Consider the following 23,986-nt stretch of genomic DNA (forward strand, 5'->3'; position numbering starts at 1 on the left):
TACCTTTACCTTTTACTACTCCCCTGTCCTGTCCACCACTGAGGAGACAGTAATACCTCCTCCATCACTGAGGTCTTGCCCAAGAATCCGAACCACTTGTCATGCTAAGTCGTGCCCACTACTTTCCCTAATAACAGAACTGCAGAGGCTTTTTCGAGCTTGGACTTGCCGGAACTCAGTTCTGGCACCCCTCAGGTGGGTGCCATTGCCATTATAAGAGAACAAGGCTAGGCGTTCTTGAAAAATTGTGCTGGTTAGTTCCAAACACAAAAAAAATAATGAAATGAAGCAAAAGAGGGTCATTAAAATGTGAGTAAGGTTTCTGCACAAACACTTCCAAACACTCAAAGGGAAAGGGCAGCTGATGCCTCAAGGTCTCTGCCTGTCACTCTGTTTCTATCCATTGCTTCCTTGAGCTCCACCCCCCCTCTCTCTCGTGCTGGCTCGGCACCTGTCGTCTCTTTTTTATGTTTTACGCTGCAAACCTTTCAAGACAATGCCTGTAAATAAACTAATGCAGTGTTGCTCTGGCCAACAACAAAGTTCCTATGTATTCCTCTAATTCAGATGCTAAAGAGGTTTCAATGTGGCCCTCTACACACTTCTGTGAGGCCCTCAGAACTCTCCCAGCCCATTCTTCCTTGCCAGGCAACACCCCTCACCAGCCTGGCTCCCCAAATCGTGAAGAAGAAGAAGAAGAAGAAGAAGAAGAAGAAGAAGAAGAAGAAGAAGAAGAGGAGTAGGAGTAGTAGTAGTAGGAGTAGTAGTTTGGATTTGATACCCCGCTTTATCACTACCCTAAGGAGTCTCAAAGCGGCTAACAATCTCCTTTCCCTTCCTCCCCCACAACAAACACTCTGTGAGGTGAGTGGGGCTGAGAGACTCCACAGAAGTGTGACTGGCCCAAGGTCACCCAGCAGCTGCATGTGGAGGAGCGGCGAAGTGAACCCAGTTCACCAGATTACCAGACTACTACTTTAACCACTACACCACACTGGCTCTAGGGCTTTTGCTTGGCTGGTAATGTGTCACTGAATTGTGCTAATGTCTCTTGTTTGCATAGATGTTTTTGTGGGGAGGAGAGGTTAGAAACCTCTGACTTCTGGGTAGGTGAAATGTAACCTAGAAAGGTAAGAATCTCATTCCTTGCTCCACCCTCTTTTTTTGCTATTGGGCCGACCCACAAAGGAATGCAGTCCATGGAGCTTCAGAAGGTTCCTCCGCCCTGCTCTCAACAAATCCTAACATAGAAGACGTGAAGGCTACATATTCTGAAGTCTTGGGCCATGTCAGCATTTTGTGATGCCAGTCCTCGTGGGTTTCTCAACTACCTCTGGTTCTGGACTGTGTGATGCCAAGCTCAGAACCCCCAGAATGTTATCCCTAAAAACACCTCTTTGAGAAAGCCACTCTAGAACGCGGAGCCAAACACACCTTTGCTGTGACAATCTGAATGTCAAGGGGCTGTCAGTGAGCCAGGGCAACCACGGGGCAGGCACACACACGGAAGGCGTGGAAGGCAATTAGCTCTTTATTAACAGAAAACAACACAGCAGAGTCCTCTGGTTCGCCGTAACCCAGCTGAGATGTTGCTGAAACTGACCACTAGCTCTGCCCTTCCTACTCCTTCTTTGGAGGTCTTTAAGCAGAGGCTTGACAACCATATGTCAGGAGTGCTCTGATGGTGTTTCCTGCTTGGCAGGGGGTTGGACTTGATGGCCATTGTGGTCTCTTCCAACTCTATGATTCTATGATTCTACTCTGGATCCCTCCAAGCAAAGGAAGACTGCACTGAGGGGGTGAGCGCCTCCTCTGGGCCAGTCTGGCTCATTGCTCAACAATCTGCAGAGCTCTCCTCCATCAAGGTGTCAGAGGGGAGGACTGGGATTGTCTTTCCACTGCGCAGCTACCTCTGACTCCTCTGAGTCTGTGCTCACACTGTGACTCTTGGCCTCGAACCCTGTCCTGGAAGGGCCCCCTTCTCCTAACACCCCTTGATCGCTCAGACCCTCAGTGTGATGGCCTGGGATTCGAACCTGAGGGATCCCAGCCTGCACAGGCTTCCCTGCCTCCAGAACCAGCTGAGCCCATGAGCCTGAAGGGTCCTCACCTGTGCTGGATCCTCAGGTGCAGGCACCAGCTGAGTCTGCTCTGGCTCCTGAGGGGGTGGAGGACCCATTGCCTGCAGGTGCTCCACTCTCAGCCCCGTCAGGGGAAGCTGAGGTTGCCTCTGGGTCTGGTAACCCTCCAGCCTCTCCTGAGCTGCAGAGGCTCAGGGCAGAGAGGCGGAGGGAACTAAGTTCCCGCAGGAGGAGTGCTCGCCTCCAGGCCAGGAGAGGCGAGTCTCCAGAGGATCGGGGCCGCCCTATGCCTCGGGGCAGATAAAAGCCAGCCAGCCCCAGTCCCAGGTTGTGGGAGCAACATTGTTGGTTGCTAGTTCCTGCCTGAGCTCCTGACCCGCCCTGGCTCCCTGCTTGCAAGCCTGTTCCTGACTTCACCAGGTTCCCTGCCCTGCACCCAGCTTCAGCTACTACAGACTGCCTCCACATTGCACCTTTGACCATGGACCGGACTTGGACCTCACCTCTTGGGTAACCCATGGGACCAGCACACTCTGCTTCTAGCACCTCCTAGATTCTCCCTTCCCCAGACTTCAGTATCCCACCACCAGGATCCAAGTCATAGAATCATAGAATCATAGAGTTGGAAGAGACCACAAGGGCCATCGAGTCCAACCCCCTGCCAAGCAGGAAACACCATCAGAGCACTCCTGACATATGGTTGTCAAGCCTCTGCTTAAAGACCTCCAAAGAAGGAGACTCCACCACACTCCTTGGCAGCAAATTCCACTGTCGAACAGCTCTTACTGTCAGGAAGTTCTTCCTAATGTTTAGGTGGAATCTTCTTTCTTGTAGTTTGGATCCATTGCTCCGTGTCCACTTCTCTGGAGCAGCAGAAAACAACCTTTCTCCCTCCTCTATGTGACATCCTTTTATATATTTGAACATGGCTATCATATCACCCCTTAACCTCCTCTTCTCCAGGCTAAACATCATCATCTTCTGTGCCCTACCTGATGGGCTCTTGGTTGGGCAGTTCCCACCACTCTTCCTCATCCATCCAGTCGCTGACACTAGAGCAAGGGTTGTCAACGTGGTGCCCAGGAGCACAGATATGCCTGCAGGGGCCTTCCCTGGCGGCCCATAGGATCGCCTCCCACTGCTGAAATTAGACCCAACAGAAGCATCCCATTGTAGTCAACAATTGAATAGGTGGCAAATCGTGCTTAGCTACAGTGGGTGGGTTGGGAGGCCCGGAACCATTTCTTGCATTCACAAATGTGTGCTCAGTCCCCCAAAAGTCGGGAGTCTCTGCTCTAAAATTGCAGAATTACTTGTGGAACTTTAACCCCCCCCCCACAGAACTCAGGAGAAGAAGACTGCTACATGCAGAGATGCCCTACTACTTGGGCAGAGGGAATTCTGGCCGGCGGAATTCAGATTGCAGGCAAGATAAAAGCAAATTGTGGAGTCGGACACTTTCCTTTTTAAACACTAAAAAACATGCAAGTTCATGCAAGTCCACTGGTCTACCACCCCTAGTATCACAAGATTGTCATGAGAGCACTTGGACTAAAATGGTCAGCCAAAAGCTCTATTTTTCTGGTTTACCACAACAGTTATTAACACCGGGCTTCAGTAAATCAAATCATTTAATTGGACAGCGCCTATATGGTACCAGGCAACAGAATAATCTGGCCACAATAAGGACGTTTTGTCCATGGTACGATTATTTTCCACCTAGTCATTTTGACACTCAGGCACCCTATTCACAACATTAAAGAATTCCCAAATACAGGCGTGCTTTCACTTTTGCAAGACTGAATATACTGCCTTCGGCTGTACTTGAGGGTCGATTTCAAAAAATTCCACTGGAAAAACGGTTATGTCCCTGTGGAGATGGCAGTATTGAGTCAGTGGCTCACGTCCTTCTGGCTTGCCCTCTTTATAAAGATTTGAGGAGTGAGGTTATTACCCCTCTATTATTGTCCATGCCAGGGGTTGCTCAGTCACTGCTACTGTGTTTTATCAGATCAAGATGATCAGGTGACAGCAAAAGCTGCAAGGTTTTTTAGCGAGGGCAATTAGAGTAAGATCTATTATTTGATTATTGATATAAACCCCCCAAATGTATTTTCTACAGTTAAGTTTTTACCTCTCTCTTCAATACGTTTTATTTTATTGCTACAGCTGCTGGCTGATGCAAATAAAGATTATTCTGATTCATGCAAGCTCAGACTCTAAATAAAAATCAAACGATAATAATATAATTAATATGGGGTGGGGGAAGGGGCAGGAATGTCCGAGGCCAGAGTGCTCCTGCCAAGCAAGTCAGGGAATGTATTCCTGCCTCCTATACCAGAGGGATGGGCATCCCAACAACTAGCTGATAGTAATGTAAAAGACATGAACAATTTAAAAGAGCAGCTTTGCAGATAGTTAGACAGAATTAGAACTCAGGATTTAATTGGTCAGAATGGATCCCTATCCAGTATGCCAACATTGCCCTCTTGTGGCTAACATGGGCTGCTTGAATTTGATTTGATTTACAGTACCATCTTATGCTTATTTACTCAGAAGTAAGACACAATGTGTTCAGAGGGACTTAGTCCCACGTAACTATGCATAGAACTGGTCCACCCAGTTCCCACTGATCCAAGAATTGCCATCTTAAATATTATACCCAGACAGAAATAGGAGTTTATGTAGAAGGTCTTAATAATCTCACTAATTTTTGTAGCAGGATACGAAAAGTTTTATTCCTTGGAATATATATATTTTAAGGATCCTCTTTTGACAAACTTTCTTAGTGAACTATAGTGTTCCAAGGAAAAGCTAGAGGACTTCTATGTAATTTAATGGCATTCTGGAGGCAATTCAAAACACATCATTCATTCATTCATTCTTGCCTGACTTTCCCCATAAGGTCTTTGGGAGAGTTAGCAATTTAAAAATGTGTTATTAAAATATAGTTTAAAACAATTTACAAGCACGACAATGGGTCAAATCAAAAATTATTGCAAATTTGGGATTGGCAAGAAAATTTATTGCAAATTTGGGATGGGCAAGAAATTAAGAAATGAAACAAGATTGCCCTCCTAAACTTTTATAGCATTTCTGGCTATTTCCTCTACTCTAGTTATGCAACCACCATAAATGCTTCCATTCTGCCTGGATTAGAAACTCTCTCTGCCTCATTCCTCAATACTATTGTTATTATCTCTCATAGAGAAGCAATTTTAAACCAATATGTGCCTTTGCTGCTCAAATGCGTTAATTTATACCAATATATGCAAATTTTAAATGTGCACAGACTAGCACTGGTGTGAAAATTGCAGAAAAATGAGAAGCAGGTTGTGATTGTTTATAGATGGCAAACTGCACAACGATTGGGACTGAGGCTGCGACTTTTTGCATCTGGAAAATTCCAAATCCTGTAACCGGTTTGCAAAACCCGAGCCCCTGATCCCATTAGGAGCCACTAAGAAGAGTCCTACTTGCCTCTGATCTCAGAGGTAACATACAGTTATTATGACTAATAACCGTGGAACATCTTATTCTCCCTGGATTTGTCCAATCCCCTTTTAAAGCCGTCTAAGTTGATGGCCATTGCTACATCTTGTGGTAATGAAATCCACAATTTCATTAAATATGGCATGGAGAAGTACTTCATCTTTGTCTGATCTGAATTGCCTGACATTCAGCTGCATTGGATGACCCCAGGCTCTAGCATTAGGAGAGATTGAGAAAATGACATTCCCCTAACTTGATCTCTACACATCACCCTCTCCTCATTACTGACTTCCTAAATAAAGTCCTTCAGCCCAGACATGGAGGTCCAGCTCCGATGGCTTTCTGGAGGTTCCCTCACTGCAAGAAGTGAAGTTACAGGGAACCAGGCAGAGGGCCATATCGGTAGTGGCACCCGCCCTGTGGAACGCCCTCCCATCATATGTCAAGGAGATAACTATGCACAGGGCTTTTTTTCAGCCTGAACTCACTGGAACTCAGTTCTGGCACCTCTCAGGTGGGTGCTGTTGCCATTCTAAGAGAACAAGGGAGGCGTCCATGGTGAGTTCCAGCTCCTCTTTTTCTAGAAAAATAGCATTGACTATAAAACTTTGAGAAGACATCTGAAGGCATAGGGATTTATTTATTTTTAATTCTTAATGTTTTAATTGTGTTTTTATTTCTGTTGGAAGCCATCCAGAGAGGCTAGGGTAACCCAGTCAGATGTGCAGGGCATAAATAATAAAAATATTATTCATAGAATCATGGAATTGTGGAGTTGGAAGGGCCCCTAAGCATCATCTATGATGGTGTTGATGATTATTAATCCAGAATGCGGCAGCTAGACTGGTGACTGGGAGTGGCCGCCAAGACCACATAACACCGGTTCTGAGAGATCTGCATTGGCTCCCAGTACATTTCCAAGCACAATTTAAAATGTTGGTGCTGACCTTTAAAGCCCTAAATGGCCTCGGTCCTGTATACCTGAAGGAGCATCTCCACCCCCATCATTCAGCCCGGACACTGAGATCCAGCACCGAGGGCCTTCTGGTGGTTCCCTCATTGCGAGAAGTGAGGTTACAGAGAACCAGGCAGAGGGCCTTCTTGGTAGTGGTGCCCACCCTGTGGAACACCCTCCCTTCAGATGTGAAGGAAATAAGCACCTATCCTATCTTTAAAAGACATCTGAAGGCAGCCCTGTTCAGGGAAGTTTTTAATATTTAATGCTGTACTGTTTTTAACACTTGATTGGGAGCCACCCAGAGTGGCTGGGGAAACTCAGCCAGATGGGCGGGGTATAAATAATAAATTATTGTTATATGATGATGATGATAAAGAACAGGCATAGGCAAACTCGGCCTTCCAGATGTTTTGGGACTACAACTCCCATCATCCCTAGCTAATAGGACCAGTGGTCAGGGATGATGGGAGTTGTAGTCCCAAAACATCTGGAGGGCCGAGTTTGCCTATGCCAGAAGGAAGAGGAGGAGGAGGGCAATAGCAGCACAGTGAGACATATTGGGGAAGGAGTCTAGAGGAAGGGATGGCACTCAATGGATACCCAAGCCTGGAATGAGCACAAAAAGAAAGGCCAGATCAGGTGCATAAATCCAAAAGTCCGTCTCACACCTGATCGTTCCGCCATTACCATACACACATGCCCAGTCCCCCTCCTTTTCTGCTTTCAACTTCAAGAACAAAGGATGGAAATATAACAAGTTCTGTCTCCACTTTTAGATGCATTTTGCTGAGAATCTCAGGTGGGCAGAGCGCTGTTGTACTCAAGTCCAACTTGTCCCATAGACCTATTTTTGGCCAGGACAGGACGTTGGCCAGATCCACCAGGATTCTTAGCATTCAAAGCAGCCTGAAGAGTGAGATTCCTATGGAGAAAACTCCCAAGAAAACAGTGGAGCAAAAGCTGGAAGCAGGCGACATTATTTCCCACCTCCGCCGCAGCACGATTTTGCTCATGTACGGATGTGGCGTGGCAAGGCCTTATCAGCACAGGCTGCACGTGCCATTTGCCGTTTTGCCAGTGATGTGCATCTCTAAATGTTTTTGGTATGAGGCCATGGCCCTCCAATGGAAGCTGCTTTGACACACCCAGTGGCGTAGCGTGGGTTGTCAGCACCCAGGGCAAGGCAAGTAATTTGCGCCCCCTAACCCGTGGATTTGCGCACCCTAACCCTAACCCCCAGATGTTGCGCCCGGTGCGGCCGGCCCCCCCTGCACCCCCCACGCTACGCCACTGGACACACCCGAAGAAAAAACGACAGGCCACAAGCAGAAATGGGTGGAGGGTTTGTTTTGCCCCTGAAGAAGAGGAGAGAAGGAGTTAATGGATTGTGACAGAAGTTAGTCACATCTCCTAAATGCACTCCTGGGGAGCCGTCCGTCACCTGTTGGGATGGTGAAAACAGCACAGGAGCTGCAGTGGGATGGGTCAGGTAAGTAGAGATTTACACAGGTTAGGGCTGACACCCTGAGTTACACTTTTTCACTCTGTTAAATTATGGACAAAAATCAAACAACGTTCCAGAGTTGCAGCAAGGCACTCAAAAGGCTATTGTTGTAAAGAGGCTTTTGTGAGCAAAACAGCATTCATCTTCAATCTCTGTGGAACAATTTCTACAAGTTAAATGCATCTCAGGTATCCCTCGGGACTCTCAAGGCCGTTGCCTGAGTTTCCGTTCTGAAATGCACACACACATTTATTCTGTGCAGGTTGGCCTTATAATCCAGTTTTGATTCACTGCTAAATTTGCTAATGCACATTAGCGGATTTGGGAAGAAAAGAAAGGGGTGCATTCTGAGCACTGCTTCAGGGAGCTCTCCCTAATGCATGTCAACAGGGGGATGAAAACATTGGCAGCTCAACACTTCAAGCATACTTGTCAAAATCTGGTGATACAGCTGTTCACCATTAACATTTGCTGTTATTACGCACCAGTTGGTATATAACATCAGGGACGTGGGTGGCGCTGTGGTCTAAACCACAGAGCCTAGGACTTGCTGATCAGAAGGTCGGCGGTTCGAATCCCTGTGACAGGGTGAGCTCCCGTTGCTCAGTCCCAGCTCCTGCCCACCTAGCAGTTCGAAAGCACATCCAAGTGCAAGTAAATAAATAGGTACCACTCTGGCAGGAAGGTAAACGGCGTTTCCGTGCGCTGCTCTGGTTTCGCCAGAAGTGGCTTAGTCATGCTGGCCACATGACCCAGAAGCTGACTGCGGACAAACGCCAGCTCCCTCAGCCTATAAAGCGAGATGAGCGCCACAACCTCAGAGTTGTCCGCGACTGGACCTAACGGTCAGGGGTACCTTTACCTTTGGTATACAACAGGGGTAGGGAACTAGAGCTGGCAGGCAGGCTTGATCCAAATGCCGCCCCCACCAACTTTGGGGCCAACTTTGACAGATGGGTTTGATCACACACTGGGCAATCCCGTGAGATTATTATGATGTCAGATGACATCAAAGGGATTTGTTGCAACTGCCAATCAGCTGATCAGCAAGTAACGAGTTTCAAGTCTTGTCCTGCAGCTGCAGTTTGGATTCAAGCCACTCCTGCAGATCGATGTGCTCCTTCTGCAAACTAGAAGGTGGTCTGACAAACTTTCACAAGCAGACAAACCAGGACAAAGTAGTTTGCAAATGAGTGGGGCTGGCAGGGAGCTCCTTTTAACGCTTGCTTTCAGGGCCAATTGGTTGATTAGAACTAAGAACATCCTCAAAGACCAGCTGAACTGAGTTGACAGAAAAACACTGACCCACATCGCCACAGCTGTACTAGGGAGTTCTGGATGGGAAAATATCCTCTAAGGTTTCCAGGCATTTGAATGGAACACCCAAAGGGTCTTGGAGGAAGCACAAAGCTGCTAGGCCAGCTTTATTTTGGGGTTTGGACAGGAACAGCCAAACGGTACAAGGCCCCAGGTGAGCCAATGGAGTGGTCCTCCTTAGCATCTCAGCTATCTGATGCAGCCAAGTGCAACTATGAGGAGGATATGCAAACACACACACACACACACACACACACTATACGTATATAATTTTACGATATACTCATATATCCTAAAATTCAAATATCTGATTCTCCAGATATTTGACTACAGATTTTGGGCTCAGCTACCAATTCCTCAACTGGCATCCTTATTTCCAGAAGTGCAGTGCCTTTCAACTGTAGAGACCCACCAGAGGTATAGCATGTGGAGGCCATGGGCCCAGGTGCACATTTTTGAGGATGTGCAGGCAGAGAGCTCTGGCAGCTGAGGTGTGGCAACAGGTGGGTTGGTCCAGTGAGCGGGTGGGGAGAGGGAGCCAGCCAGGAGCCTGTTGGAGGCAGGCTCTGCGTGTGCCCCCTGGCGCACTCCCCCAGTTCACCAGCAAGGGGCACAACACTTGCCCTGCCCTGGGAACTGGCAACCCACGCTACAGCACTGAGACCCATTGCGGACCACACAATTCAATGATCTGCTGTGACGCATTCCAAAGCAGAACACAAATTCACTCCCATTTTCTGTTGGACAAAGAGATCTGAAAGCTCACCTAGGCTTCCTATAGCAAACATCCAAGCCAAGGGAGGGGGAAGTTCTGTACGTAACAGAAGTCATACTGATTCCACAGACAGAATCTTACTGTCTTGTGGAGGCTGAGTTTTATCATCGTTTAAACTTTTCTCCCTATAACCTGCTCTCCTGGGACAGCCCATTTTTCACTCGTGTTGAAAGTTGATCATCCATCATCCTCTCTTTTAAAGGAGATCCGAACACAGCCTCATAATAAAACCGAAGAGACAGAGAACTAGTTGATCCCTATAAACAATGGTTAGCTGTAAAGATGTGAAAGGTGGTTAGAGAACCACATGCATTAATCTTCCTCTTTAACATCTGAGACTGCAAGGCTGCACTGTATGCCCTGGCAAAGGACAATTTAGCACAGAAAATACAATGCGACAGTTATGGGATATATATACCCCCATTCTTAATTCCAAGGGCTCTAATTATACCCCATGGATTATAGGGCATTATTTTAAAACTGTTCCCATTACTGTCTATGGTACAGAAGCGTAGGTTGGAAATAGAGCTATTTTGCTCTCTCCCTCTAACCCCATTGCATTTTCAGAAGTCTTTTCTGATAAGAGGAATCTGAGGCTTCTTCGTTCACCATTGCCTGTGTGCCTGATTGCTCATGTGTGTGTACCTAGGGAACAGCGTTCTCTGGCAAGCTTATGTGGTCAAGGCAAGATTTTTATTACAGTATGGATACTACTACTACTATTACTAATAATAATTTTATTATTTGTACCCTGCCCATCTGATTGGGTTGCTCCAGTCATTCTGGGTGGCTTTCAACATGTATGAAAACATAATAAAATATTACACTTTAACCCAGCCAGATAAATATAATAATAAACACAGTGGTACCTTGGTTGTCGAACTTAATCTGTTCCAGGAGTCCATTTGACTCCCGAAACCGTTCGAAAATCAAGGCGTGACTTCCAATTGGCTGCAGGAGCTTCCTGCACTCAATCGGAAGCCGTGGAAGCCACGTCAGATGTTCAGCTTCCAAAGAACATTCAAAAACTGGAACACTTACTTCCGGGGTTTTGGCGTTCAGGAGCCAAAATGTACAAGTACCAAGGTGTTCGAGAACCAAGGTATGACTGTAATAGCAACAACAACAACGCTTCCCTATACAGAGCTGCCTTCAGATATCTTGTAAGGATTATATAGTTACTCATCTCCTTGACATCTGCTGGGAGGGTGTTCCACAGGGCAGGCACCCCTACCGTGAAGGCCCTCTGCCTGGTTCCCTGTAATCTCAATTCTCGCAGTGAGGGAACCACCAGAAGGCCCTTGGAGCTGGACTTCAGTGTCTGGGCTGAACGATGGGGGTGGAGATGCTCCTTCAGGTATACTGGGCCAAGGCCGTTTAGGGCTTTAAAGGTCAGCACCAACACTTTGAATTGTGCCCGGAAATGTACTGGGAGCCAATGTAGGTCTTTCAGGACTGGTGTTATATGATCCCAGTGGCTGCTCCCAGTCACCAGTCTAGCCGCCACATTCTGCATTAGTTGTAGTTTCCAAGTCACCTTCAAAGGTAGCCCCACGTAATTAGGGATGGGGAAGAAATTAGATTCAGTTTGCATGTCAATGCAAACCTACCCAATTCACACTTTCTGAAGTAATATGGAAAGCAAAACACAGCCATCCTTCGAAATTCTCACTTCTCCAGTTTTTGCAATGCAACTTTCCCATTGGATAATGTGTTTAGGAATGTATATGCTGCTAAGTGTGTGTGAAAATGCACATATTAGTGAAACTAATGTGCCAAAATGCACCAGGGCTAATTGCATTTCAAAAAATGTGTATATTGGGCAAAGGCACAAACAAAAACGTGCATATTAGAATAAATTTACAGTAACATGCTGGTGGATTTTGATGGGGACTTAAAAAAATAAGAATGCAAAGTTGCAAGGAAATGCAGAAAACAAAACCAGAATTGACAGATTCCACTATCCTTGTTTATAACAGAATACCACTACTTGGTAAAGACTTCCATTTGTGTATCCAGCTGCAATACTCATGTTAATATCCTCACAGTGTTGTCATAGCACCAAGCTATGTTGGCATTTCACCAGTGCAATCATTGGTATGGTCCATGCTAAATATTTCTGCAATGACATAGCCAATCTTGGGGTCAAGCTATAAATTTACCCATTTAAAAGCAACACTTTGCCAAATTAAACTAACTCAAAATTACACACGCGCATCTAAATTTAGAACCGCTTCTCAGATACCCGCAAGATTTCCAGAGTGACCAAATGAGAGTTGCATTTTCCCAATCAAACAGCTCCTGCCCATGAAGGACTCTGTTCTTTCCGTATTCAGATTATCTCACAGGTTGCACTTGGAACATGTTATATAACCAAGGCTAAACTGCAGAAACAAGTGCTTCAGTTAAGGACTCCTGCAGAGAGCTGGGAGGCAGGAAGGAGGGGGGAATAGACTGTGCTCTCACACAACATCAACACAGAGAAGAGCATGAAGTTGCTATTCAGGCACTAAAATCTATACCACCCATGGCTTCACCCAGTGATTCCTGGGATCTGTGGAATGTTTAGGTGTGCTTGGAATTGTAGCCCTGTGAGGGGTAGACTACATTTCCCAGGACTGGAGGGGGGGCATATGCATTAAATCTGTGGTAAGGGTGTGACAGACAGGGAAGTTTCCCGTCGCAAGAAGAAACCAGATCTCACAGAAAGTGCAAGAGTATTTTTCAATTTACAAAGGAGAAGCCAGTTAAAATTCGTGGCTTTTCTCCCTTCAAGGTCTCCTTGATTCATGATGTTTGTACTAAATGGAGTGGGGGGCAGGAAAACACATTTCAAGCCCCCATGAATTCATAGATAGGTTTTCATATACAGTGGTACCTTGGGTTACAGATGCTTCAGGTTACGCTTTTTGAGGTTACGGACGCGCCAAAACCCAGAAGTACCAGAATGGGTTACTTCTCGGTTTCGGTGCACACGCATGCACAGAAGCATTAAATCGCGCTTTGCGCATGAGCAGAAGAGCCGAATTGCATCACACGCATGTGCAGATGCGGCGCTGTGGGTTGCGAACGTGCCTCCCTCATGGATCACATTCGCAACCCGAGGTTCCACTGTACAGTGGTACCTTGGTTCCTGAATGGTTTAGTTGATGAAAAAATCGACTCCCGAATGCCACAAACCCAGAAGTAATTGTTCCTGTTTGCGAACATTTTTCAGAAGCCGAATGTCCATTTCGGCTGTCAGCATGGTTTCAGGGGCCAATCAGCCAATCAGAAGCCACGTTTTAGTTTTCGGGCATTTTGGAAGTCAAACGGACTTCTAGAATGGATTGAGTTCGAGAAGCAAGGTACCACTGTACACGTGTCTCCTCACTTATGGTACCTTTGACTCACACGTGACCAGGTATTCATGCGGCACTGGGAAATCAATCAATCAATCAATACATTTAAATGGCAAACAGGTGTAAAAAGGGCAAAAACGACCTGAAGAGCAGGAAAACTGTGAACATGGTGTGGGAAGAGTGGGGAAATGGCTAGCTATCCCATGAGCCTTTGCACTGACCTTTGAGGACTGTGGACAGTTCGAGTTTGTTGTTTCCATATCATCCTCCAGCGGTTAAGAAACTGAGAGCAACTACTCCAAGTCTGGTAAGTGCTGCTGATTTTTTAAAGAGCTTTTCAAGAGTTTCCAGTGGTTTAGAGGGGTGGCGCTGTGGGTTAAACCACAGAGCCTAGGATTTGCCGATCAGAAGGTCGGTGGTTCGAATCCCCGTGATGGGTGAGCTCCCGTTGCTTGGTCCCTGCTCCTGCCAACCTAGCAGTTTGAAAGAACATCAAAGTGCAAGTAGATAAATAGGTACCGCTCCGGCGGGTAGGTAAACGGCGTTTCCGTGCGTTGCTTTGGTTCGCCTTAGTCAGGCTGGCCACATGACCCGGAAGCTGTACGCCGGCTCCCTCGGCCAATAAAGCGAGATGAGCGCTGCAACCCCAGAGTTGGTCACGACTGGACCGAATGGTCAGGGGTCCCTTTACATCTTTACACACTTTGTAGATGGTGCGCTCCCACTATACGTGATTTCATGTATACATGTGGTACCCAGGAACGTAATCCCCACGTATCTGAAGAGATGCCTGTAATTTGTTTTGACCTGGATTTAAATTAAATTTATTCAACGCCTTTATTTATTTTGATCAATGAAGGATAATAAAGGCAGGTATACCATTCCAAAGAGGGCGAGCTTTTACTTCTTTTCTTAAGAGTTATGTGCACCCACATTTCAACTAGACAAGTTAATAACTATGTTCCAAGTTGCGTGGCATTTATCGACTACCCAACAGCTTCATTTCCACGATGCGAAAGCTGTGCTTTGGACTGGTGGCAGTATTTCTCATCACCGTGATTCCTCCACAGGTTTCAAAATGCATATTTCCTTAAACACAATACAAACAACAACTAAAACTGAATCCCCACTGCTAAAATTGCTCTGTGTAGCGTTGCAGAATAAATTACTCTTAGCAATAATAGTCAAAATTTTAAAGGTAGCAATGTCGCCAAAGTTTGTAATTATGGTCATAATATCAGCTCAGCCAGCTTGTAACAATTTGACTGAATTTTGGAATAAGTGGATACATCATTTCTGGCCCAGAATCTTCCTCTAGTCCAGGTTAAAATCAAAGAAGGACATCTCTTACTCCCTTGGATAGAGGCTTCCAATCTTGTCATGCTCCCAATGATAATACTGGAGGCACAAATAAGGCCAGATTTGGGAAGTGGGCTCAGGAAAATTAGCTACTTTCCTGCCTCTCTTTTTCCTTTTTTTAAAAGCTTGGGGTAGTAGGTTCATCACTAATTAAATGTACTAACCAAAAGGACTAATGATTGGTGTACCAATGATGTACACTGGTCTACCACCTGCAAGGACTCCTCCAAAGATACGGAAGCATCAGAAGAAAAATGAGATCTTATTCCAACACTATAACCACTACACCACACAACTGGATAACGCAGCTTTTTCAATTCTTCATATCCTCCTCCTCACCCAGTTCTGTGAGCAGCTCTTTCTCTGAATCTCATCCTGTCTCGTAAATGTAGGTGGAATGAAACTGAATTTCCAGCAAGATGGGTTTCATTCATTCCTCAGCAACTCTACAGTACTCTACAGCATACAGAGAGTTAACGCATTAGATTTCCTCAGACAACTGGTGCCTGACTTAGAAGGATCACTTCAACTTTCAGCTACAAAGGAGAATGGTGCAGCATTCTGATCGCCTTTGGCAAGACCTGAAACGTGTGACTGTGTCTTCCTGTAGCTGTGTACATTATCCTAATAATTATACTTTGCGGTGTCAACCTTTCTGGGGAAACTGTATTTATTCTCGAGAGATAAATTCAGCCTAGATGGTAAATCATTTCATCTTTAAGTCCTCTCAGCAATGACAATCCTGCCATACGCAAGTGATAAAAGCCAGAAAACAGACCTGTAAGCCATTATCTTTCCATCTAGACTCCGAATTCTCCAATTCCTTGGCTTCCAGCCACCTACAGAAATTTCTGTAAGCTGTTTCTGTCAGTCAATGACAATTTGTTTCTCGTGATGTTGCGGAGGGGGGTGGGGTGGGATTAGAACTTCAAAACCTCAACTAAAATAAAATGCTTTTTCCAGTTCACATACTGTTTTTAAAAAAGAAGGCCCCGTGAGCTCCAGATATCTGTCTCAGGAAGATTGAGCACAATAATGTTGGGACAGTCACTCCAAAGAGTCATCTTCCTTCAACATGCTTTCAATTTGGCTCGGCGCAAAATAAGGAGCAAGTGGGGTGATGGGGAAGGTATCTTCCAAAGGGAAATTGGCTAGTTTGGATGCAACATTCCTTGCTTAAGGAACCATAGTTGATTAAGAAGATTATTGTTTTCTTAATAATCGAGCTTAGGTAGAAGCTAGACAAGGTCACTTCTGCTGCTCTTGTCAAGATGCTGCAACTTCAACAGTTGTTTATTATGCTGGAAACCAGGACTGAGCTGGCATATTCCACCCTTGATCCATCCCTCACATTCCAGGTTTCTTTAAACCAGGGATGCCGTTCCTTGTGGCCCTCCAGAAGTTGATGGTCTACAACTCACATCATACCTGACCATTGGCCACACTGGCTGGGGCTGATGGGAGTTTGAATCCAACAACATTTGGAAGGCCAGAGGTACCACAGCTCCTCAGGCAGGGTCACTTCTGCTCTCATTAAGGTGCTGCTTTTTCAACAGCAGGGGGACATGGGTGGCACTGTGGGTTAAACCACAGAGCCTAGGACTTGCAGATCAGAAGGTTGGCGGTTTGAATCCCCGCAATGGGGTGAGCTCCCGTTGCTCGGTCCCTGCTCCTGCCAACCTAGCAGTTTGAAAGCACATCAAAGTGCAAGTAGATAAATAGGTACCGCTGCTGCGGGAAGGTAAACAGCATTTCCGTGCGTTGCTTTGGTTCGCCTTAGTCAGGCTGGCCACATGACCCGGAAGCTGTATGCTGGCTCCCTCGGCCAATAAAGCGAGATGAGCGCTGCAACCCGAGACGGCAACCCGAGTCGGCTACGACTGGACCTAATGGTCAGGGGTAACTTTACCTTTACCTTTTTCAACAGCAGGACCTGTAAAGGTAAAAAAGGTAAAGGACCCCTGGACGGTTAAGTCCAGTCAAAGGCAACTATGGGGTTTGCGGCCCTCATCTTGCTTTCAGACCGAGGGAGCCAATGTTTGTCCACAGACAGCTTTCCGGGTCATGTGGCCAGCATGACTAAACTGCTTCTGGCACAACGGGACACCATGGTGGAAACCAGAGCGCATGGATATGCCGTTTACCTTCCTACCACAGTGGTACCTATTTATCTACTTGCACTGGTGTGCTTTCGAACTGCTGGGTTGGCAGGAGCTGGGACAGAACAACGGGAGCTCACCCTGTTGCAGGGATTTGAACTGCCGACCCTTTGATCAGCAAGCCCAAAAGGTCAGTGGTTTAGACAACAGTGCCACCCACGTAGGACCTGTAATGAGACTTCGGTTATAGTAGACATAGTCAGGTATGGCTGCAAGGTTTTAAGTCTTCTAAACTTGAGGAGCTCAGCTTCCCACACAGAACAGGAACACACTCCAAGACTGGAAAAGGCACCCCACCACCCAGAATAGTCCCATCATCGCAATGTGAGACCACAAAGGATCATGGGGAGCACCTCCCTAATAATAATAATAATAATAATAATAATAATAATAATAATAATAATAATTTATTTATATCCCGCCCTCCCCAGCCAAAGCTGGGCTCAGAACAGCTAACAACAGTAAAAATAGCACAGTTTACATAAAATCACAGACAATTAATTGAAATACATCCTCATAGAACTCTAGCCCAATGGTTGCCATTAATTTGATTCTAAAATCAATTCAGAATCAAATTAATGGCAACCATTGGGCTAGAGTTCTATGAGGATTACAGAAGGAGGGGGTCAGACTGTGCCTCAGCCAAAGGTCTGGTGGGACAGCTCTGTCTTGCAGATCAGTAGATGGCTTCGTTGGTTAGGTACATGTGAATTATCAACATCTGTGGACCTGTTGGTGCCACGCAATTGAGTCTCTTGCTCCCTTCAGCTTTACTGATTCACAGAGTATTGCTCTGCTTTCAGGCTATGCTCCTTTATTGTTTAACGTTGCTTGCATAACTGTCTTCTTCAGTCCACGTTCGCTTTAACAGCTAACACTTCCACTGTCCACTTCATCTGTCTGGTGAATCGACTCTTTTCCCTGAAAGCTCGTGTTGCGATACATTTCCTAATTGGTGCCCCAGGATACTTACTTTGTGAGAAGTTCGGCTTGCTAACCAAAGTTCCTACTCCACAGAATGTGGGCATTATCAAAGTCAATTCCCTACACACTCCCACAGGCACAGAACCCCAAAGGCACACTCTAGAGGGAAAGGAGAAAGACGTCACAACTGCTGCTATTGCAGTGTGGGGAACTGGGGGACAGGTGAGCCCTTTTCCCAGAACTGCTGTAGATTTCTTTGCTGCAGATTATTCATACCCATTCAACAATGCGATTAAAGGACAAGTAAAGGTAAAGGAACCCCTGACCATTAGGTCCAGTCGTGGCTGACTCTGAGGCTGCGGCGCACATCTCGCTTTATAGGCTGAGGGAGCCGGCATACAGCTTCCGGGTCACGTGGCCAGCATGACTAAGCCACTTCTGGCAAACCAGAGCAGCGCATGGAAATGCCGTTTACCTTCCCGCCAGAGTGGTACCTATTTATCTACTTGCACTTTGATGTGCTTTCAAACTGCTAGGTTGGCAGGAGCAGGGACCGAGCAACGGGAGCTCACCCCGTCGCGGGGATTTGAACCGCCGACCTTCCGATCAGCAAGCCCTAGGCTCAGTGGTTTAACCCACAGCGTCACCCGCGTCCCTGGCTGACAAGTAGATAACTGGAAATGTCATTGTGCCCATGCTGAGGGAAATTATTTTACACAACTTCTAAAACAAAATGCCTGGTCTTGTTAACAGAAAAGCCAATAGTAAATAAGGTGTCGGGGAGATTGGGGGGGGGGGGTGCCTGAATAAGGGCTTGCAGCTGGAACTGAATATTGCAGGACTAGTGCTATAATGAGGCAAGTTGAGATATGCACTGCATGTATATCATACATTTAAACAGTGGCGTAGCGTGGGGGGTGCAGGGGGGCCGCAACATCGGGGGGGGGCGCTCGCACTCGCAGCTCTCTGCCCCTACCTGGATCACTCACTCTCTCTCACTGCAGTGCTGGCTGTGTGAATCCGATCCGAGCCTCTGGGTCGCCGCTCACTGTGGAGGGGGTGGGTGCCAGGCGTGCGGTGCGGAGAGAGAGCGAGGGACTATCTGGGGGAGGGACAGTGCAGCGGCCGCCCAGCGCAGCACTGAGCGCAGGAGAGAACCACACCAGACCAGACCAGGCAGCAGCAAGAAGAAGCTGGCAGCTTCACGGGTTAGTGGGCGCAATCCACGGGTTAGGGGGCACAAATTACTTGCCTTGCCCCTGGTGCTGACAACCCACGCTATGCCACTGCATTTAAATCACATGACTTCCCCCCAAAGAATCTTGGGAACTGTAGTTTGCTAAGGGTCCTGGAATTGGTTGGGGAAAGGGGTTCACAACTGTGAAGGAAACTATAAAGAAGATAAGATTTTAAAAAATGGCTGTTTTGGTGGGAAAGGGAGGAAGAGAGGAATCACAGAAAGGTAGATGTGAGAAGGAACAAAAACGGGGCTTCAAAACTGGATCATATTGAATGGACATTAAATATATATCCCTCAAAACAGGTCCTTCTGATTTTCCAAACTCAGCAGTGTTCCATATTCCTGCCTCTCATCTCCCTTCAGGGCAGGAGTAATCAAAACAGCAACCTGCTCCAAATCCATTTTTCTTTGGCTTGCATTCCTCATGCCAAATAGTTTAGCATTTTGCACACAGGACAGCTGACCTGATCTACAAAGTTGTCCTTTTCATGAATCCCAAGCTATTTGCCCAAGCCTGGTTCTCCACTAACAAACAGCCTAGAGAACATCTTTACTTCCTTCTGCAGCCTTCCACCTACCCCATGGATTTTCATTATGAATCAATTTGGCACTGTACATTTTGTTTAAGGAGCCAGATGTTTGCTGCATTACCTTGGACTCTCGCACGGCAAGAAATCTGATAACAGTGAGCTGCAGCGAGAGCACGTTAACACCAGCGCACTTCTAATAGCCTGGTGCAGAAAAAACTGAAGCCAAATTCACATGGTAAATCCTAACAAAAATATCAAAGGAACGTGACTTGAAAATCTCTCCTTCCCACTGGATTGTCACTGGATTTCCACAAGTTCATTTTTATATAATGGGTGCATAATTCACATAATATTGCTCACTGTATTTCCACAAGTTCATTTTTGTGGAATAGATGCTGAATATGACCTTGATCCTATCTTTCAAAATAATAAGCACCAGGAGTAAAACACACAAACACACTTTTTTTAAATAAAAAAATGGAAATTTAACCTGCCTCCGTTGCTTTGAATCGTTTTGAACTACATGCAAAAATTTCGGGTTTTGCATGCCACAAGTGGTCTTGATCTCAAAAGCTACACTGATGGTATAACTCTATGTGGGATTAACTCTGGAGTGCCCCATTGAGTTCCATGAAGATTACTCCCAGCAGGTAAGCATGCACAGGATTGCAGCTTGAGCAAATGTCGATGCTACAATCAGTAGCAGTCCTTGAAGTATACAGTAATTAGCAACACCCTTGTGACATACAGTTCCAAGTTGACGAGCGGCAAAACTGAAGCTGCACTCAAAAGAAGATTTTGACTTGCTAGAGACCACATAGTACGAGCCCAGATGCTCAGCCCTGCAATCACCACTTCAGTGCTTCTGCACAACAAACTCTGTGGTGGAGATAAACCACCACCATCATTCATGATTACAGAACTCCGTGTCAACCCCCTGCTATCAAAAAAGAAAGAAAAAATGAGTGCAGAATCCAGTAACATAGCGGCACAAACTTTTCCCTTTCTCTAAACAACCTGAGTCGCACTCCTTAGTTTACTTACCAGCTAGCATCATAGGGTTTTTTCGCCCCTCCTCTCACTTGGACTGCAGAACATCTGCCTTCTCAAGCTGGTGCTGTTTGTTGGGTAGAGTAAGTCGTTTTTCAGAAAGGCTGGCTGCAGTTTCATGCCCAGTTTTCGAGTTCCTCTGTTCGAGAGATGCCGTGCAAAAGGCACTAAGTCGAAAGAAAACGGGAGAACGAGAGCTTTCTGAGAACCTCCACATGGTTCCTGTTGCTAGGGGAACCACTCCCTTTGTCTGCATAGCTTAAGAATGGCCGCCTCATTTGTAGAAGCTGGCTCTCAAGTACTGCAAGAACCAAGGGCAATGTCAGAAGGGGACACAGAAGGGGGAAAGAGACAAGTGTCTGGGGTCCATAGACCTAATTATAATAATTATAAATTTTGAAACAAAAACGCAAGCTTCGGTCATGCTACTGAAAGGGATGTCAGCAGTGTCGGTTAGGAACTGTCCACATTCCCCATCTTGGAGGATTCCCTAAATATTTGATTCCTGCTTCGCTAGAAGCCTGTGAGTTGCCGCTGTTTGTTTACAAAATCCTGTTGCTGCGGAAAAGTTGGCAAAATGTCGGTTTGCTCTGACCTTCTGTGAAGAAGAGTATGGCACAATTGGCTCACCAAGCAAACCCATTTCACATTAGCCTACAAAACCACACAAAAAAAGCATCATGGAAATGTTCCCGTGTAAGAAGATATGCCAACAGGCCTGAGGAGGAAGAGATGTCAAGTTACCTGAGGGAAGCAGGTAGCCAGCCCCTTGAAAGTACAGCTGGGAAACAGGGTTTTTGGTGTAAGAGCTCATTGCAGAAGCTAAAAGACTGGAAGATAGAAACAATTGGGAGCCTGTGGCTTTCTAGACTCCCAACAGCCCCAGCCAACATGATGAGTGATCAGGGAACTGTAGTCCAACAACAATTGGGGGGAACAAAGATGGCGGAACTGAGGTGGGTGTCTTGACGTAGCCATATGGAGGAGAAGAAAGAAATTGCAATGAGGACAACACCCTAGGAACAGACTGTAGTAAGGAACGCAATGTCATTTTCCTTATCCACTTAGAACTGGTTCAGATGATGATAAGGATATATGGTACAGTCTTTTCTGGGACTGTACCATTTCCAAAGAACATAGGTAAAGGTAAAGGAACCCCTGACCATTAAGTCCAGTCGCGGACGACTCTGGGGTTGCGGCGCTCATCTCGTTTTACTGGCCGAGGGAGCCGGTGTTTGTCCTCAGACAGATTCTGGGTCATGTGGCCAGCATGACTAAGCCGCTTCTGGTGAACCAGAGCAGCGCACGGAAATGCCGTTTACTATGCCGCTGGAGTGGTACCTATTTATCTACTTGCACTTTGACATGCTTTTGAACTGCTAGGTTGGCAGGAGCTGGGACCGAGCAACGGGAGCTCACCCCGTCACGAGGATTCGAACCGCTGACCTTCTGATCAGCAAGCCCTAGGCTCAGTGGTTTAGACGACAGCGCCATCCGCGTCCCTATATCCAAAGAGCATACGTGCCCCCATTTCAAGTTTCATCATGTATATAGAATGTGCCTCATATGGGAACATGCCCCATTTCAGGCTAAGTGGTTTGTGATTTAGATATAAATACTTTTATAAATAAATACCCCAGACAGAGAGTACTTTTTTTGAGGGGGGAGGGTGTCGGGAGAGAAACCATCAATTTGTTTAGCTCCCAATGACCTCTTTTTATTCTGCTGGCATCCCATTTTAGGAGTTTGATGCACAGCCCGAATATATGACCTATTCTTGTCACATCTTATACTATATAATATTATTGTAAGAACATGGTCAACATTCTGAAGTTTGCCTGGCTGCCGTTAGGGTGATTAAACATTTTCCACCCAGGTTGTTCTATCTTTTAACCTCTCTCTTTCTCTCCAGTGGTACAGCTAGTTAATTTTAGACCCTGAACGTCGTGGTCCTATGGGCTCTTTTCCCAAGCGTGTCATAAGTATTGTTTGAACTTCAGCTAACATTTTTCTTCTCCCTCTGCCCTCTCATCCTGGCCAGTTCTGTTCTACAACTTCTTCTACATTACTGATATGCTGGAGTGAGAAAGGGCAACCTATGACCACTCTGATGTTGATGGGCTCTACTCCCATTAACCCTGACCAGTAGTGGACCTTGACGTCTCAAATTTCAGCGACAACCTGTGCAATACCAAAATCCAGTGCCCCCCCCCGCCTCTCACCTTCCATTCAATGACATGGTGCTATGGCAGCCCAGTAGTTCTGCATCTGGTGCGGCATGAACCAGTCGTGCTCCCCTAGATCTGCCTTTGCATTGACAATGCTGGATTGAACTACTAGGAATTGAAGTCCAACAGCATCTTGAGGGCCACAAGTTCCCCACCCTTCTGCTCATAATTTTTTTTTAAAAGCAAAGGCAGATTGCCTTCCCTGTTTTGTTTTGTTTTAAAGAAATATTCGGAGCATGTGTAATTTCTCCTTTTGAAAAACTCACTTAATTCACAGCACCATTGTGACTATTGGAATGAAATTGGATTTGCTTCTGTTGGCATGATGCTCCTAAGCACATTTACTTGGGAATGAGCATCGATGTGATGTAGAAACGAACGTGTTTTAAAATTAAAATTGATAAAACGAGCACCTCTATCCATATATGTGGCTGGCCAGCTTCCCGCTGACTATGAAATAATAATACAGTAGTACCTCGGGTTACAGATGCTTCAGGTTACATACGCTTCAGGTTACAGACTCCGCTAACCCATTAATAGTACCTCAGGTTAAGAACTTTGCTTCAGGATGAGAACAGAAATCGTGCAGCAGCAGCACAGCAGCAGCAGCAGCAGGAGGAGGCCCCATTAGCTAAAGTAGTGCTTCAGGTTAAGAACAGTTTCAGGTTAAGAACAGACCTCCAGAACGAATTAAGTTCTTAACCTGAGGTACCACTGTATAATAATAATAATAATAATAATAATAATAATAATAATAATAATAATTTATTATTTATACCCTGCCCATCTGACTGGGTCTCCCCAGCCACTCTGGGCAGCTTCCAACCAAATATCAAAAACAATACAGCGTCAGACATTAAAAACTTCCCTAAAGAGGGCCGCCTTCAGGTGTCTTTTAAAAGTAAAATAGTTGTTTATTGCCTTGACATGTGCTGGGAGGGCGTTCCACAGGGCAGGCGCCACTACCAAGAAGGCCCTCTGCCTGGTTCCCTGTAACCTCACTTCTTGCAGTGAGGGAACCGCCAGAA

The 23,986-nt window shown here is 46.1% G+C and overlaps 1 protein-coding gene across 4 annotated transcripts in view; it reads right to left on the bottom strand.

Annotated features, from left to right (window-relative positions):
* The window catches only part of ANKFN1 (ankyrin repeat and fibronectin type III domain containing 1), a 224,302-nt gene extending 203,352 nt beyond the window's left edge, over window positions 1-20,950 (bottom strand). For all 4 annotated transcript variants that reach the window (XM_081181277.1, XM_081181278.1, XM_081181275.1 and 1 more), the window contains exon 1: window positions 20,725-20,950. The gene's annotated coding sequence lies outside the window, so the exon portion shown is untranslated. The remainder of the gene's footprint in view (window positions 1-20,724) is intronic.
* Window positions 20,951-23,986: the final 3,036 nt, after the last annotated feature.

This window comes from Podarcis bocagei (genome assembly GCF_964188305.1).
Source record: "Podarcis bocagei genome assembly, chromosome: 2".
Classification (NCBI taxonomy): Eukaryota; Metazoa; Chordata; class Lepidosauria; order Squamata; family Lacertidae; genus Podarcis; species Podarcis bocagei.